Source organism: Podarcis erhardii, assembly GCF_964252035.2.
Source record: "Podarcis erhardii genome assembly, chromosome: Z".
NCBI classification, from domain to species: domain Eukaryota; kingdom Metazoa; phylum Chordata; class Lepidosauria; order Squamata; family Lacertidae; genus Podarcis; species Podarcis erhardii.
Window position 1 is genome coordinate 23,029,286 of NC_138504.1, and position 19,144 is coordinate 23,048,429.

The 19,144-nt window shown below is 42.7% G+C and overlaps 2 protein-coding genes across 4 annotated transcripts in view; one reads left to right on the forward strand and one right to left on the reverse strand.

The window, feature by feature from the left end:
* LOC309333993 (growth hormone secretagogue receptor type 1-like) overlaps positions 1-19,144 on the reverse strand; it is a gene marked incomplete at both ends in the record, with an annotated part of 87,060 nt that overhangs the window by 6,317 nt on the left and 61,599 nt on the right. The window lies entirely within an intron of this gene.
* FNDC3A (fibronectin type III domain containing 3A) overlaps positions 6,168-19,144 on the forward strand; it is a 58,007-nt gene continuing 45,030 nt past the window's right edge. The window contains exons 1-2 of one of the 3 annotated variants that reach the window (XM_081847895.1): positions 6,168-6,327; positions 14,419-14,484. The gene's annotated coding sequence lies outside the window, so the exon portion shown is untranslated. The remainder of the gene's footprint in view (positions 6,328-14,418; positions 14,485-19,144) is intronic. The other 2 variants (XM_081847894.1, XM_081847896.1) reach the window with 2 other exon arrangements.

Consider the following 19,144-nt stretch of genomic DNA (forward strand, 5'->3'; position numbering starts at 1 on the left):
AGAACAAATTAAGTACTTAACCCGAGGTACCACTGTATTTCTCAACAGTCATTAATCTTGTGGTGGTGGGAAAATACATGTACCGTATTTTTCGCCCTATAGGACGCACTTTTTCCCCTCCAAAAATGATGGGGAAATGTGTGTGCGTCCTATGGGGCGAATGCAGGCTTTCGCTGAAGCCTGGAGAGCGAGAGGGGTCAGTGCGCACCGACCCCTCTCATTCTCCAGGCTTCAGGAAGCTATCCCCCCAGCCCGGCAAGCTCCGGGAGCGATGGCGAGGTTGCACGCAACTTCGCCATCGCTCTGGGACCCATTCTGGGGGCTGAGGTCGGGGGAAGCTCCGGCTTCCCCCGTCCCCAGCCCCGCAAGCTCCAAGAGCGATGGCGAAGCTGCGCGCAACTTCGCCATTGCTCTCAGACTCTCCAGGCTTCGCGCAGCTCTCCACAAGCTGTGGGAGCCCGGTGCTGGGCTCCCACGGCTTGTGGAGAGTTGCCTGCATGCCAAAGCCTGGGCGCGCTGAGCTCAGCGCACCCAGGCTTCAAGCTTCGCACAGCTCTCTGCAAGCCGCAGGATCCTGCGCTGGGCTCCCACGGCTTATGGAGAGCTGCCTGTTCTGGGGGCTGGGGTCCGGGGAAGCTCAGGCTTCCCCCGCCCCAGCCCCGCGCCTGGGGGGGGGGAGAATAATTCCCCCCCCCCCAAAAAACTAGGTGCGCCTTATGGGCCGGTGCGTCCTATGGGGCGAAAAATACGGTACCTATAAGGTGTCTTGATTTATTTTTCCACCGTGGGGGTAATATCAATTTGGGGTTCATTTAGGTTGGGAAATGCTCAGTCTGAAATGTGTATTTCCAATTGCCTGGAGGCTGGACTATTTGTGGAAATGGGGCAGTGTTGATGCCAGGAAAAGACTTGGGGGGGAGGCAGAAGTCCAAGGCACACCGCCCACTCAGAATATTGCCAAAAAAAGAGGAAACACTTTGCCAAAAAGTGCATAGATTTGCATGAAAATTGCTTGTGTATCAATGCATGTATAGAAATAATTACTATGCTTTCAATATGAAAACAATGCACCGCAGTGGAGCAGACAATAACCAGGAATCCTCCTTGCCTGCTCAGTCTGCTATCTTGGTGCTCATTGTTAGTGGTCAGTTTCAAGGTCTCCTTTCTGAGAGTTCTTTATCTTTAAGCAGGATTTTGACTGTGGTCCAATATATCTGGAGGGCACTCAGTTAAGGTTACCAGACGTCCCCGGATTTACAAATCAGTCCTCTGATAAATTCCTATTGAAGTTGAAAAGTGTCCCCGGATTCATTGAAAAAAAATCTGGTAACCTTACACTAGGTGGGCAAAGGCTGACCAAGAGAATGCTTTCAAACAGAGGACTATCATCTGATAGCACTCCAAATAGAGAAATAAAGTAGGGCACATAGCTTCCTAACTCCAGTGCCATTCTTCTTCTTGGACTATATGGAGTAAGTGAAGGTACAGTCAAGGATTGACTTGACATTGCAGGAAATTGTGGAGCACTCACTCAGTCTTGGGACTGTCTGCCGCTTCTTGCATAATGACTGTTTCTTGAGTTGTAGTGCTGAAGAATTGGCCTGTAGAGTAGAGCTATCTGTGATCACATGGTACACTGAATTTGCCCCTGTCTACTGGATGAACTGGGTGTGGACTTGCTTGTCTGAAGCCAGAGTGCAACAAGGGAGGTCTAATGGAGTGTCATGATGTATCTTTTTGTACTGCAAGTGCAGGGAACATTTGTGCCTCCAGATGTTGCTGAACTGCAACTCCCATCAGCCCCAGCAAGCATGGCCAATGGCCAGAGGTGATAGGAGTTGTAGTTCCACAACATCTGGAGGGCCAGAGGTTCCCCACATCTCTCCTACTGGTACTTTTTTGCTGTAAATTGTGGGCATTGAGGCATACCTGCAACCCAATCACCCATGCAGAATAAGTCCTTTTGAGTTCATTTAAAAATGCACCAGACCACAGGACGCACCTAGTTTTTGGAGGAGGAAAACAAGAAAAAAAATATTCTGAATCTCAGAAGCCAGAACAGCAAGAGGGATTGCTGCGCAGTGAAAGCAGCAATCCCTCTTTCTGTTCTGGCTTCTGTGATAGCCGTGCAGCCTGCATAAGACGCACACACATTTCCCCTTTTTAGGAGGGAAAAAGTGAGTCTTATAGAGCAAAAAATACGGTAAATCACATTTTACTTTATTACATGCACACATTAAAACTTAATATTTGTATGGTGGTTTCAAATGTTCAGAGCATTCTATGAGCAGCATCTAGTTGCAGTTCTTACAACTATCTTGTAAGATTACAGGTAGGTAGCCGTTTTGGCCTGCCATAGTCGAAACAAAATAAAAAAATTCCTTTCAGTAGCACCTTAGAGATCAACTACGTTAGTTATTGGTATAAGCTTTCGTGTGCACACACACTTCTGAAATGTATCTGAAGAAGTGTGCATGCACACGAAAGCTCATACCAATAACTAACGTAGTTGGTCTCTAAGGTGCTACTGGAAGGATTTTTTTAAATTTTGTTTTATCTTGTAAGGGTCTCATTCAGCTGGGGGAAATAAAAAAGTATCTTAGGTCTCTGCCCTAGATGTTTATTTGTATTGCTATTAAATTTACCTTGAGTTGTTTTAAAAATAAATTTTAAAAACCTATTTTTACCTGTTTTTATTGTGGGGTTGTAAATCAAATTACAGTGGTACCTCGGGTTGCATATGCTTCAGGTTACATACGCTTCAGGTTACAGACTCTGCTAACCCAGAAATATTGCCTCGGATTAAGAACTTTGCTTCAGGAGGAGAACAGAAATTGTGCTCGGGTGGCACGGCGGCAGCAGGAGGCCCCCATTAGCTAAAGTGGTGCTTCAGGTTAAGAACAGTTTCAGGTTAAGAACGGACCTCCGGAACGAATTAAGTACTTAACCTGAGGTACCACTGTAAAACGTATGTGAAAGGCGTCTCCTAAACAAAATAAAAGGCGGGCAATGTTCGTATTCCCCATATTGCAGATGAAGCATAGAACTGACGGTGAGAGAGAGTGGTTTGCCTAAAGTTCACAGCAGTTGCAAATTTTTAACTGCAGAGGTTCTTATTTGTAGTTTAGGCTCTTAATCTCTATACCACACTCAGACCCATTTGTATCCAGCATCAGACTCTAAAGCTTCTTAGCTTTCCCCATTAGCTGCCTTGAGAACAAACTAGGCTTATGCTCAAGAAAGGATTTGTAAGATGGCAGCCATGCAACACAGGTTGACCATATGCATATTTAATAAGAAACAAAGCTTTTATGCACTTTTAAAACTACAAAACCCATGATGCAAAAATGAAACACCTTGGTTAGGATTTGTTGTTCCATCTCATTCCTTATTACCAATGAGCATGCATTGGTCTCTCAGAATAAGCTCAAAGGTACCCTTCATGAATTCAATGATCCCCTGGCAGGTTATTACAGTCCAAGAGGGACGCGGGTGGCGCTGTGGTCTAAACCACTGAGCCTCTTGGGCTTGCTGATCGAAAGATTGGCAGTTTGAATCCCTGCAACAGAGTAAGCTCCTGTTGCTCTGTCCCAGCTCTTGCCAACCTAGCAGTTTGAAAGCACACCAGTGCAAGTAGATAAATAGGTACCACTGTGGCGGGAAAGTAAATGGTGTTTCTGTGCACTTCTGTAACGGTGTTCCACTGTACCAGAAGCGGTTTAGTCATGCTGGCCACATGATCCAGAAAGCTGTCAGTGGACAAACGCCGGCTCCCTTGGCCTGAAAGCAAAGATGAGCACCGCAACCCCACAGTTGCCTTTGACTGGACATAACCATCCAGGAGTCCTTTCCCTTTTAAACTTTACAGTCCAAGAAGCACATGTTAATTCCTTTATTTAGTTCTACTCTAAAATTAATTGTTATAGTAAATCAAACACTCTTCTGTTTCGAAAAATACAGGGCTGATGGCTTAATCTCACCTAAAGTGTCCATCTTCTGAAATTCCCTTATATTCAAACCCAATATACCTGGGCCCTCATCCATATGGAAAGTGTTAGACTTGTTAAGTGACCAACAGGAAATGGCCTTGTGGTTGCATTAAATAGGGTCTTGCTGAATAGTTTGGGAACCTCATGAGCATTAAATAGGGAAATGAAGTTCAATGCAGAAATCAGAGATAGACCATGAACAAACCAACTCAAAGTTTATCAGTGAAGATACAGAAAATGACCCTAAAGCTGAATCACAGATGGTACCAAACTCCCATGCAAATTTCCCTCATTACACTCAAGGCGACTCTGATGTGCTGGAGTAGATGTGGGTTTCTTGATACTGATTTACATCTGTGCTGGGAGTGCCAACCAGTCCAAAGATTTTTTTGGTCTGATATAGTGAAAGAGGCATCAGAAAGAGAATGGTCGGGGCAACCCAGCCAGATAGGCAGGGTATAAATAAGAATAAGAATAAGAATACTATCCACCATTATTAAAGAATCTATGCAGATCGCCTGGCAACTTGCATTGCTTTCTTGTTTGAGGGTGATAACATCCAACTAAAATCCAAGGAACTCATTAAAAGAATCATAGTTGGCAGAGACCCCTTAGGCCAACCCCCTGCTGTGCAAGCATCACAATTAAAGAATCTCTGAAAGCTGTCCGTCCAACCTCTGCTTAAAACTTTCCAATGAAGGTGAGTCCACCACCTTACGAGGCAGTCCATTGCACTGACTAACAGTTCTTACTGTCAGAAAGTTCTTCCCAATGTTTCATTAAATTCTTGTAAATTGTTGCATAATTACACAGCATTGGAAGACGTTGACCGCTGTCACACTAGCCCCCTAGTTACAAAATGTATGGGATTCAGCAATACTAGAGAAACTAACATAGAAATCTAGTTATTAATGAATGTGTAAAATCTGGTAAATTTCAGGCAGTCTGGTGGGTTTTTATTTTATGTTAACACAAATCTTCTGTAAAATACATTACCACCTGCTTCCTTGAATATATGGAAATTGTAGAGTCAGCTTTAAACCTGGTGCTTTATACTCACTTTGCCTCAGTAAAGTCCTTTTCCCTCCTCCTACCTCTGAAATGCAATATGTTCAATTCTAGTATCAGTACTAGTCTGAATGTGATTTTACTTCCTTCACATGTGGGGAGCCACAGGCCAAGAAGCTGGAGGCATCTCCATACCACCTTCTGAGTCCTTCCCAGGCAACACCTCTGATTAACTCTGCTTTGCACCCTGAATGTCTTTGCCTCTCTGCAATATGTCCTTGCGTTGGTGGGGATAGCGAGGGGAGATACTAAGCCTACTGGTGTAGCTGTGTTTCTTAGTGCTTGGAGTGTGGAACTAGGATCTGGGGGACATGGGTTTGATTCCAACCTCGGCCGTTAAGATCACTGGGTGACCCTTGGCCAGTCATTTGCCTCTCAGCCTAACCTTCCTCCAGAGCCCATGAGGTGAAAAGACTGCCTCAGGCGGCAGGGTCCACAGGGATGGCAGAGCCTGATGTCACCCCCGCCACCCTTGTTTCTGATGTAGATCTTCCCTGATCCCCTTATTCCCTGGCAAGGAGGGAGGGAGGTCCATTTTGGGGTCCAACTCGGATGTCGAAATGTCTTGGGGCCGGCCCTGCCCACCTCACAGGGTTGTTGTGGGGGTATTGAAGAAGAAAGGAGAACCACGGGGAAAGTGGTTGCACGAGGCTAACATTTACATTTGCTGCTCGGGCGAGTTTTGCCTCTGGCCTCGTTCACCACTGGCAATGCAGCCCTAAGAGAATGCTGCCCGCGGGGGGTTGAGGAAGGGGAGTGGGGGGTAAGCGGCTCCCCACCGCTCTGACCTTGCGTACTTCACAAGCATGGGTTTACATTCCCGGTGTCTCGAGAGCAATGCACAAGGATCCGGAAAACGTAATGCGACGATAACGTGTGCAAGGCAAACAAAAGATAAACAGAACCAAAACACCCGTCACGTGGATCCGGAGAGCACGCCCGCCCCGCCCCCCCTTCCCCCGCCCGAGGCTGCTTCTTAACCTCGGAGACGAGGGCACTCGAGACCGCAGTGTGGTTGGCGAGCCCGATCGCACCGATTCCCACTCTGGTTCGACGCGCGTGTCCCCTCTTCGGTTCCTCGGCAGCGGCGGCAGCGGCGGCAGCAGCAGTGCGCATGTGCGGGAGTCTGCATTCCATCATGGCGCAGCCGTCTGACTGAGTCTGTTGCTGCTGCTGCTGCGACGCCCCGCAGCGCCGAGCCTGAGGAGGCGGCTGAGGCTTCCCCGGTGCCCGCCGCCCGCCTCCCTGCCAGCGGCTCCTGCCTGCGCCGGTAAGTGGCCGGGTCTTCCCCGCTCCTCTTGGAGGGGGCTCCAGGGGTCTGCCGGGCCGCCAGGGTGGGGCTTGCGGAGGGGTCGGGTGGGTTGGAAGCCGGGGTGTCCCTTGAGTTTGGGGGGCTGCTGGGAGGCGAGGAAGGGGTTGGTGTGGGTCGGGGGGCACACACTCCGCTTCACACGCGAGGAAGTCCTCATCCCCTCCACCCCAGCACCACCGACACTGCCAGCGCCTCATTCCCAGCTGATCTCCCCGGCACGGATTCTTAGTCTTCCGTGACTGCCGATGTAACAGAAACAAGTAAAAAAAATAATATATGCATTCTCCCGCCCTCCTTGCTCCAAAGAGGCTGCTTTTCTCCTCGGAAGGTCATCTCCGCTTGCAGCCTCCCAAGTTTTTAATCCCGTTGCAAACCTTTGCATCACACACCTTTGCATTGCACACACACACACACCAGTCCCTGCAGGTCATCTCTTGCATTCCTTAGTCCAGCTTTCAGTTTGCAACCCACCCCGTTCTAAGAGGACCACCACTATCTTAAAAAAAATTAAAAAAGGACACTCTTTTCTCTCAAGCTGTTTCCCCCACGCCACACTCACCTAGCACCCATGCCCACTCCAGTCATCTTAAAACACTTTGCCAACAACCCCCAAACCCACTTTCACCTTCCCAGGTTCTCCCAGGTGGAAGTGTGGTGGGTGGGACTGTCACCGGTTTGCGGAAACGGGGAGTTTGCTGCGAAGGGGTTTGCGGGGTGGGCGGAGAAGAATGGATTCTGAGGAAATCGGGAGACTGAAGTTGGTGGTTGGTGATTCTGATGGTCTTTGGAGTATTGGATGTTTAAAGGGCCACACGACACAAGTGTGTTGTGACTTGGATGTAGGAGTCTTGGATAAGGATATAGGAGATTTTTTGGGGGGGGGGAGCAGTGTGTCTCTGTGTGTGAATACAGTGGAGCTTTAGGTGGTGAAATTGAAGGAAGATTGGAAGTTGTGAGAATATTGGGCCTGCAAGAATTGCTGAGTGGGTTTGTGCAGAAACTGGGCTCCGGCAAACTGATTTTGATTCAGATGCTGGTATCAAAACTGATGTATTGTATGTTCAGTCGTTGGATTTGTGCATGGAGCCATATGCACGATGCCGGGGCTGTTTGTGCTTCAGGTGTGCAGATTTGTGTTTCAAATGGCAGGTAGTTGAAAGAGGCTAGTCTTTCGAGGGGGTTTGTGCTTATGGGTGCAATGAAGTGCCTGAGAAGTAGGTGAATGTAAAAGAGCTCATATTATTGTTCTCTTGCGGTAGTGGAGTTCAGCAGTCAGACCTAAACTTTGCACACCTGCCATGTCAACTTGAGTCTCTGCTATGTTGCAGGAAGTCCCCTTTAGTGCCCTCTTCACTCCACCCACCCCCTCAGCATACTCCGGTGTATCCCAGTTAGAAAGCTGACCTTTCTATTGATCACTGCTCCATTTTGGAAGGGTTTGTTCTAGCACTGCAATCAGATATTTCCTTTTGCTTTTATTACCTGCTGCAAATTATTAGTCCGGGGGCACGGAAAGGTGATGTCTTTCCTTTCTTCTCTTCTGCTTTCTCTTCCCCTCCCCCTCCCCCTGGTGCTGCTGTGTCTGAATGCCACGTAGCCTTCTGGCTATTCCCCTTTGACTAGAGTGAGTGCACAGCTTCCTGAACTTCTCTCTTGTGTAAAAGGTAGTTACTGTAGCCAGCAGATTTGGATAGATGAGTATTTTTACCCCATGCTTGTTCCTGGCTTTTGAAGTAGCAGAGGTTCAGCAGTCAAGGCAGAAACTGTTGTGATTATTCAATAGGTAGCTATACAGAACTGCAGTCATCAGCCCTCTTTTTCTCTGTTATTAAATTCGTAGGGCTTGTGATTCAGTTGATGGAAACCCCCAATCTTGCAGAACCCCTTTCTCAACATATGGCAAGTGGTGTGTTGTCCTGTAATCATGCCAGTTGGCTGTGGATGATGCAAAAGCTGGCAGGTGTACTTAACTCATACTCTTTGTGTGTGTTTCCTGTTTGCATGCATGTGCATTTCCAGCTTTTACTGTGTTCAAATGTAATGAAGAAATGTTTATATTTTTGCCTTTATACTATTTCTTTCATACTGCTGTATAAAACATACTTGCTTTTTATTATTGAATTTTTAAGAATGCATGCTTTGTTCAGTATTCACACATTTATGCTGGTAAATACATATGTATGCTTAGGATGGCAAACTGTAATTTAAACTAAAAAAGTAATACCTGCCTACATATGCCATAACGCTAGCTTGAAATCCAAGTGATTTTTCAATAGGCTCATGACTCTTGTGATTTCAAGCTGTTTAAATAATAATAAGCGTTCAAGTATAGTTGCGTCTCTTTGAGCCATAAAGATTTACACTGGATATGTTGTGATCGCTGAAGAACAGCATAGTATAATCTTTGATTCTGTTATATTGCCTGATTGTTCCAAGATTTATCAAGCTTGTCATTTGAAGAAACCAACTTAATTTTAATCTGGGTATGTAAATTGATAGCTTCAGTTGTGTGTTAGCCCCCCCTCCCCCCAACTAGAGTTCACTATTAAGAGGTTGGTGTAGCTACAAGCTGGGAAGTGTTGTGGCAATTATTGAGATGATGTTTGCGACTCCCTCTAATGTAAGAAAAGACCTAAAAAAATATAAATGTTATTATTTCTCACTTCTGTGAAGCTCTGAGTAACCCCTTAAGCTTTGTAACAGCACTGTGAGGCTGGTTATGCTGAAGGTTAGTAATTTGTCAAACACCACTGATGTTGCCAGGGCAACTTACAAAAAGTTAAAATAACAATAATATGTAATAAAGCAAAACAAACTTAAAACAATAACATTTAAACTTTACAATATAAAATAATAGTAAAAATCAAGCAGTGGGGTCTTATTTTTCAATTCTCTCCCTCTCTCCCTCCCCACCCCCATGTAGAACTAGTGGGGATGGGGAGGAAGAGAGAGAATAAGATGCCATGCAATAAGAAAGAGTTAAGTCCCACCTTGGGTGGTACATGCCAGCAGGTCTTTGGAAGAGGTGGTTCATCTACTACTTTGTGCACACATGTACACACACACACACATACACACACACACACACACACACACACACTCTGAACAGGACACTTAAGATTGCATACTAAAATTACTTTTGGAATTGCTGCACTGTGAGGGGAATAAGGGCCTCTTAACAACTCTCAGCACCTTTAACAAACAACAGCTCCCATAATTATTTGGTAGAAACCATGAGTGTTTAAAATGATATAATAATGCTTATATCAGTGTTCAAAACTAGCCAGGTGCCAGGCACATTTTGCACTTGACTTTCAACCACTTGTGACCATGTGAAGATGCCTTGGTGCCAGGATGACGCCTGACATCTCCACCATTTGAGGATCATTGGACCTGGACTAGTTTCACACACTAATATCCCACCCTGTAAAAATTTAACTGTTATATTTTATCTGCACAATCAGAATGAATTTCTGGAACCAAACTGCTTTTTCTGTGAAGTCTGAGCAGGAGCAGTCACCATTAAGAAAGAGTTCGGGATAGGCCAGTATACATGTGCACTGTCCTTGGATCAAGTGACATTTCTTTTTTGAGGTCTCAAGGTTCTTAAGCAAGCTCAAGGTTATCATCTGAACAAGCCAGATGTTTAACTGAGAATCAATCATAGTCAGTCCATCATTTGAAAAATAAGACTTTCAAGCTGTCTTACCCCAAAACGGCAAATGGACATTCCATTTTGGTGACTGCAACCTTGGTTTAATGAGCCAGCTGGCACCTAGCTTATATATCTGAGTTTCTAACTGTATGGTGTAAATGTGGCTCTGGTTCCAAGCTGTATGATATTGCAGCCCAAGACTTGATTATAACCAGTATGTATTCTGAACTTTCTTATGCATAATTGATCATTTGGTGCAAAGTGTTAGGAACCATTCTACACACACCCCAATATTGGTTTCAGGTGACCTTTAGGAATACATTTTTTTATTTATTTTAAAGCCTGCTGTGTATCCTAATTAAAATGACGTTAGCGATTTATCAAAGGAATTTGTCATTGCACATAGACTTCCCCCTGAAACAAGCTTTTTTACTCTCCTCCCTTCACCTGCTTTGGAGAATGCTTCAAAAGACATGTTGTGATTAAGTTTGCCAAGGTCAAGATGGTGAGTTTTCAGCTGTTATCTCTTCTGCAAACCAGACTTTAAATGAAAAGGTTGGGATTCCTTGGTGAGGAACACACACTGAACTCTTTATTACATTCTGGAAGAGCTTATTGTGGAGGCAGCCATAATTTATTCCCTCACTCGTGTTAACACAAGCCTTTCTGTGTAAATTGATCAGTGTGGACACACCATTTCTTAGTGATTCTGCAATCTGATTGCTCGAAAAGGCTGCACCATGGGAGCTCCCAGGATCCTCAGATTTGCACAGATGTTGCACACAAATGATCTCACGCAGATCAGGGTCCTTCCACTGCATCAGCACAAACATTTACTTTGGCAAATGGATGGACAGGTCGGAAGGTTGAACTGAGAGGTGGGTAGACAGAATAGTGAGGGAGGGGTTAGGGATGCACTGCTTGGTAAGCACACTTGCTTGAGGGTGGCAGAGACTTGTAAAATGTTGTCTCCCCTTCCATTGGTGCCCCTGAAGTGACCAGAAGGTAAAACAATCCTGCTTGAGCAAACAAAGGGTGCATCTTCTTTCCATGAATCCTTTGGCACTCACCCCTAATTCTCATGTTTCCTTGTACATGGGCCTACAGCAAAAACAAATTATTTCCTTGTGAACTGCTGCCTCTACCCCCAACCCACTGCACACACTTTATCCCCTATGTTGAATTTTAAGCTCCTTGGCGAGGGACCTGTCATTTTGTACTCTGAAAAGCACTATGCATACTGGATAAATTAGTCAAAATAGTATATTCTAACATCCTGTGGGAATGGGAAGCCCAGAGCAGGGCATGAACACAACAATATTCCCTGTACTTTTCCTGCCCCTGCCCCTTCAGCTGATATTTGAGGAAATGCCACCTCTGATCCCCAGGTTCCATTTAGCTATCATGTCTGATAGCTGCAGCCAATTGCAAATAAAAATGTCCTGGCTTTCTGAATTGGGTCCTGCCATACTAGTTTCCTTGGTATTTGAAAATCCCATCCTTAATCTTTTCCCAAGCTGTATTGGACTCTAATTGATGTACTTTGAAGTTGATGATGGTAAAGAAGATCTATTTTGGCAGCCATATGCTGAATGTTGCAATGTGAATGGGTTGAACTCTGAAGTTCAATGCCAGATCAAATATTTATTTTATTTTATTGAAAGAATCATTCAGTCTAGTTAACAGTGTAACCTTACTGAATGTTCCCATTGCCAATCAAACTTTCCATTCTTTGTAAGCTCAGTTAATCTCTGGTTCCATTTCAGTGTAAAGAACAGCTGTGTACATGTGACTTACTTACTATATGTTTAAATATTTCACTCCACATTTTTCAATGAATTTCTCATTATTTTGAAAATAAATTACAATCAAGCCTCAAATAAAACACCACTGTTTGCCTACAGTCTAGAAATCTGATGCTTATTCCTAAGGATTTGGGAGTCTAGTTATTCCATTAGCAGTTTAGAAATAGCTAGTAGAAACTTGAGAGTCATACTTCTTATATTCATTTGACATAGTATTTTGTATTTCTGGGTGAAAATGTGTAGGGCAGTTCTATCTATTTATATATATTTGGCAGTATTCAAAAGTATATATGATAACATGTATAGTAATAGTTACAGATAGGTAGCCGTGTTGGTCTGCCATAGTCAAAACAAAACAAATTCCTTCCAGTAGCACCTTAAAGACCAACTAAGTCAGTTCTTGGTATGAGCTTTCGTGTGCATGCACACTTCTTCATGTGTATCTGAAGAAGTGTGCATGCACACGAAAGCTCATACCAAGAACTGACTTAGTTGGTCTTTAAGGTGCTACTGGAAGGAATTTGTTTTGTTTATGTATAGTAATGTTTGTTCTCCTTGAAATAACTGCTTGAGAAATCTGAAATAGATGGGCATGGATGAGCATAAGAATGACTTGTCAAATCTTCCCCCCATATGATCCCTTTAAAGCAATGTTTCCCAACTTCTGATGGCACATTAATTTTGGGGGTTAACATTAGAGGCTAACTGTTCTGCCCCTAAAAAGATACATATTCCCTTTCTTGACTGAGTACTAGTTAGATTAATAGGGTTAACTACAAGAACAGTGGTCAAGTGTCCACCTTGCAACTGAAGGAAAGTCACATTAATATTGCCTCCCAGTTTCTATCACCCCCCCTTTCCACAGGTGGGCTGGCTTCAGGTTTAGGATCCTGCTGTTTGCCAGTAATGATGTATGAGGGATTAATCTGTGTCTATCAGCTACAGTGTGGGCTTTGTCATGTGATGCTGGTATATCTTCTGCTGAATCCTTCTGTCCTCTGGATTGCGTTAGTACTATATTAACAGAGAAGTGGTGCCAGTGCTGTATAAATCCTCCCCATTCAAGATACAGACACTGGTTGTATCTCAAATTATGGTTTTGATTTTTTCAGTGCATATTTAATTAAGCATTTCTTGTGACACACATTTTGGGAATTACTGCTTTAATTTGTTCCATAATTTAACTTTGGAATTGGTGAACTCACCAGCTTACTTCGATTCAGCACCTACTTGCTTGGATGGCTTCTGTGGAAGATTTGATTGGCTCCTTCTCTATATAATGCCTACCAGCTACCACAACTTAATTTTCTTTCTTTTTTAAATTTAGTTTTGTTTTAAAATGAACTTGCTGGCATTTAGCTAGGTTGTGTTGACTTTTTTGCCAGTGCTTTGTTGACTCATTTCACATTTAGTGCCTGTTCTGTTTCAATTACAGATTTTGCATGACTGCTTTAATATAATGTTATAATTCACTTTGGGTGCTTTGTTGAGTTTGAAACGAAGGTCAATTTGCTTTTATTTACTATCAATTTTAAAAAATAAAAAATAAAAGCCCCATTAAAATCCATTTCTCTTTTGCCTAAATAATGTGAACTATATTTTAAAATGAAATTATAATTAAACACAGTTTCATCACACTCCCATGGATGCTACAGCTGTTAAAATGTTGATTTCTGGAAGGGTAGCTGTCTTAGTTCACTGCAATAAAGCACAAAGAGGACTAAAGACTAGCAAATGTCCTAAGAAACATATTATCTAAGTGGGGTCTTCGAACCATTTTGCGCACTATTTTACTTTAGTACACACTGCATGGATGTGGGTGTGTTAGATGTAGAAAAAGTATTGTTCTTATAAATGATCTCATTCAAATGTAACATGCATTTGGCTTTAATGTACTTTTTCTCCGATAAGCAAAGTTCATTTGCCTTAGAAGTTGGGATGGGGGAGTCTAGCTTACAGCTGGCAGGCCAGTGTTTGTAAATGAGCCTTTGCTTTGGTAATGAGAATTGCAGCTTAGGAAGAGTGTTTTATTTGATAACTTGAGTTTTTATCAACACTTCTCTTTGGCACTTGGTTATACGCAGAGATAATGTTGGTTGGCACTCCCCACACAGCCCCAGATGACAAAATAAAACAAGGAAAAGGGAGAGTATTTAGAAGTCCTGGATGCCAGAGTCATTTTAATAGCTCAGGATTTTCTCCAGTTTTCTATTTAAGAAAAGTACCCACTTTCCCCCCTAAATACATTGCTTTGTATATACAAAACAATATTTTTAACATAATGCCCATTATTTTTCCTCTTTCCCTTTCCTCCATTTCTTCCCCACCTTATATTCTGAGCTAGAAAGTTTGAGAGTGGGGAAAATAGGCTGCTTTCCCTTCCTACATCTTTGGCTTTTGCAGTTGGATGCACGAATGCCTGCCTGTCTAGTTCTGATCCATTCTACCTGGTACCTTGGGGAAATGATACTTTGTGGGGAAAGGAAGATAGAGGTGTCCTGGGGCATCTGGTTGGCCACTGTGAGAACAGGTTGCTGGAAAAGATGGGCCATTTTCTTATGTTATTTTGTTCTTATGTCACAACTGTAGGCAAGGATCATTCAGCACCAAAGCACCAAACAGTGAAGCTCTACTCCACCCAGGCAAAGGGAGCAGGTAAGCAGCCATGGAACAACCACCCAGGAATCATTCCCACAGAAGACTTAGAGAGTTCATCTTTCCCCTCCCCTCAAATGGTATGACCCAATATTGGGTTGTTGTTCATTTAGATCAGGATTCAGTTGGCTGTCCCTTGCAGCCAACCAACCACATTTCACCAGAGTTTGGCTGTATATTGGATGCTGCATGCTCTTGAGCCTTTCTGCTTGGAAACTCCCAATCCAATTGATTGAGATGGAGTGTTGGTTTTGCCTATAACTAGATTTTCATTTTTAAAAAATTTCATTTTATAGCTACAGTTTTACTGAGAATAATAATCTAAGTATGTAGCAGTGGCTGCTGCTATATTTGAGCAGCTAGACCAAAATCATAATGTCAGTGTCAATTATAAGCAGAAAAAGTATTTAAAGTCAAGTGAGTTTTCCTTGGACTGTATGTGGACATTACAAGCTGGGGAAATTAATAACCCGGTCTTATTATTTTAAACTTTGGTAGTGTCTGTGTTCAGCATGTAGGGTTCCCCTAAGCCTCAGGTCCCTTGCTCTCTGAAGAATTCACAGAGGATTATCTGGGGGAGGATTTGTTAGGCACTACAGGATGTGGCCATGAGTCACTAACAGTTCTGGCACAGAGGTTGTAAAATGAAGAGAAAGAGAGACAAGTTGCTGCTGTGAGGGTCTCCATAAGTACAGTACGCTATATATAAATAGGGTGAAGAAGTGTCCCATACTCTTAAGCTTAAATCAGTTCTGCTAAAGTATGGATCTCCTGCTGAGTCAGATAATTTTTGAAAGATAAGCATGAGACTTCTTGATACATTAAAATGCCCTTTAAAATTGAATCCAGATATTAAAAAAATGAGGCAGAGTACATATATTCTTTCACTCTTGGGAAAAGTGAGATGAACAAATCTTCCATATTGGATTATCATCCTGACCATCACTTCCCTGAACTAAGGGATTTGTATATTCCTTGTAAAATTGAAGTACCATTTTTCAGGACGTCAAAATTATTCATCGAAAAAGTGATGGACTGTGTAAATTGGTGCATTTTGTTTTGAATAATAATATTTTTGCTAGGGAATAATGAGCTATTGGTTGTAGTTAACTCATTTCTACTTAGAGTAGAACTATTATTATTATTATTTAAATTTGTATACCGCCCTATAACCGCAGGTCTCAGGATAAAATCAGAATATAAAACCACAAAATACATAATCAAAACAAAAACAAAAACAACCCAATAACCCCCCAACATATTGAAATAAATGGATCCAAGTTACTCATGTCCAAAAATTTCAGTGGGTCTGCTCTGAATAGAAATATCATTGAATGCAGTGCTATGTATTACACTGTCAGATCATTAGTGTACCTGCCCTAGTATTGCCAATTGACTGGCAGCAGCTCTTCAAGATCTCGAGGTAGCTTGCTCTCTTCCCTCCCCTCCTTGCATTATTAAAAGCCTACCCGATGATTTGAGAGAATATTTCAGGGGTGAGGAACTTTTGGCCCTCCAGGTGTTGCTGAAATACACCTCCCATCAGCCCCAGCAAAGATAGTCAGTGGCTAGTGATTTGTAGTTTAGCAATATATGGAGAGCCGAAGGTTCCCCACACCTGGAATATTGGGTCATGGTACTATGAGATGATACCCACAATGCTAGAGCCATTGTAGAAGTCCTGTCCTGAATGGTTCTTGATTTTTTGCTTTCAAATGAAACCAGCTGTTTATTTGTTTTACTGTTACTACTTGCAGTTATAACTGTAGCCAAGCAATATCATGGGGTGTGGCTGACATGGTGCATCTCCCATTCTAGTAAACCTATTGAGCTTCCCGCAAAGCAAATGGTCCACTTTTTCTTTCCCCCTTCAATGTGATTGTGGTGTATATGAAAGAGAACTCTTGGTGGGATCTGGATAAATGACAGCCAGTCTTATTCACCCATGGCTCCATAACACTCTGTTCCTCTTAGCTTATGGGGCATAGAGGAAATGAAGTACAGGATTCTCAACTGCAAGGTGGACTCATCCTAGATGATTGCTTTGGAAAGTTAAGTTTGCTTGCGGCAAGTTTAAGCCTATACAGATCTTCATAATAATGTGGTAAATGAATCTCCTAATGCTAATACGGAGCTAATAATTTTGCTTCAGACACTTCTGCAGACTGCTATCTTTGTAAATGATTATATATATATATATATATATATATATATATATATATATGGGAGTGATAGCATAGTTCATGAGGAAATCTACAAGGAAGTCTCTTGTACTTCAGAGTGTTTCAGGAATTGTATGTTTTGTTTTGTTTTGTTTCTTCAAAAAACCCTGCAGTGGTTTATCCCTGCCACAGCCAAAGCTGTTTCACATATTAATTATGTGGCTATTTTCCATCTGTGAACACAGAAAATGTTTGACTATGTGTACTTGTTGAGCAATACCTAAGAAACATGTCCAGTGTCTCAACATAACCTGTGGTACTTTTCTGGATGGAAGCCAAATATTATACGCAAAAGAGGGGTGCATATAAGCTCCCTTGGGAAACATTTAACATTATTTCTAAAGATTTAATAAAAACATATATTTAGTTTATGAACAGATTGGTATTATGGAGAGGTGATGGTCCATGCCACCCCCTCCTTCCCGAATTTAAGTTATAACGGGGTTTCTGTCAAAAGTCTTTTTTTTCCAACCTCCCTTGAATTTTGCAATATGGAAACCAATTTGCCTGAAATGTTCGTGTGTGGTCCTGCTGTAGTGGAGAGAAGCCCTTTCAAAAGCAATCTAACAAGGTGTTACAGATGTGTTTAACGGGGAAATAGCAAAGGAGAGGCGGTCTAGAAATTTCAGGTTTGTAGAGGGCTTTGTCTTCAGTTATGGGGACTTATTTCTATGACTGCTTTCATATTAAAGATTATTCAAAAATACCTGCCTGTGGGGATTTTTGTCTTTGCATTTGCAGGGCCAAACATGAGTTAGACTGAATTGTATGTTTCCCAAAGTTCAATATTGGGGTTAATGAGTCAGAAGCCCAAAATAAACTACTAAGGTTTTTTTCTTGCAGGAATGATCCAACTCTAGGCATCTTACTTCACATGCAAACCTTTCTTAAAGTTTAGTACCTTTAACAGTGTGTTTTTTAATTAAAAATTATGCTGGACTTGTTTGTAGCTTCAAATGCAGTACTAGCTGCATCTTTCAGCAACCTGAAAATACGTTCTTAAAAGAAGTATGGGGTATTTTAAAAATCCATATTTCAAGGCATAGTCATTCTTCATGAAGGGGGGTTGGGGTGGACAGGAACAGGACATTACTGTTCCCTGAAGTGTTCCTCCTCTGAGATTGCCAGACTGGACTACAGTTCATTTAATGTTGTTGTTTGTAAACCTCCTTTGTTCTCAGAACAGCCAGATCTGAATGTGATATTAGCTTTGATAACTGTGAGCCACAAGATACAAGAAAGCATTAAGACCATTTTACTTAAGTTATATGCCCTTTTTCAGGAAAGACCAAATAGCTTCCATTGGGATTCACATATTTTGGCCAGCACTGGTAGCCATGCCAAAACTTTAGTTTACCCAAGTCCTGCTGCTCCCCTTCTACTTGACCCAGGTCTCAGCACAGCCCCCTTTTCCCATTCCCCCTCTTCCCATGTCAAAGTTGAGATGTAGGGAGAACAGTGATTCCTGGTCACCCCAGTGCTTGGCTCCAGTATTAGAGCTGGAGGGAAGTAAGCAGGGTCTTGTTTAGAGAAGAGTGGGTAGGTGGTCTGAGCACCTCCGTGACACAGTGATTGAGATCTTTCCTATATGTCTGCTGCCTATCTATAGATTAGAACACCTGTAGGAACAATCAGTAGTTCTGAATTATGAGCTTCTGGTGCCCGTTAATTTTTTGAAACTTTTGGGGAGCAATCCAGCTAAAGTTAAGAACCTTGATTTCAGTGTGGAAAATGTTTAAATCATAAGAGCCTTGCTGGATCAAACCAAAGGCTCCAAATTCGATTGAGAGAGCAGTATGCCCTATGCCATTTTCCTACTTCCTATCCAGTTCCTATCCAGTTTTCAGAAGGGCCAACTTTTTGCCCATGGGAAATCTGCCCACAGGACCTGAGTGTAACAGCGGCTTCAGCAATTGGTATGCAGAAGGGCTCTGCCTCTGACAGTAGAATATATACTTTTACATTTGTGATGCGAAAACCTGGAAAACACACTATGGCTTTTTAAAAGACTACTTCTTAAAAACTCATCAGGGCTACTCTGAATGGTGATTGCCCAGATTATCTATAAATATTACTCACTAGAGCAGAGCTTTCCCAACTTTTCATGTTGGTGACACACATTTTTAGACATACATCATTTTGAGATACAGTAATTTTACTAGCAAACTGGAGGTTAAACTAACCCCTTTCTAGCCAGATAGAGTGCAGGAAGCATTCACATGACACACCTTCACACTGCAGCCGACACACAAACATGTCACGATACACAGTTTGGAAATCTCTGCACTAAGGGTGTTTGGTACTTCTGAGTAGGCTTTGCAATTGAGGCTATTGGAGACTTTTCTGTTAAGTAAAGCTGGCAGGTCTTTGGTTTTATGTGAACTGTAGTGGTCGCACCAGCTGATGAGGCTGTGGACAGCTCCATGTTGTATATTAAC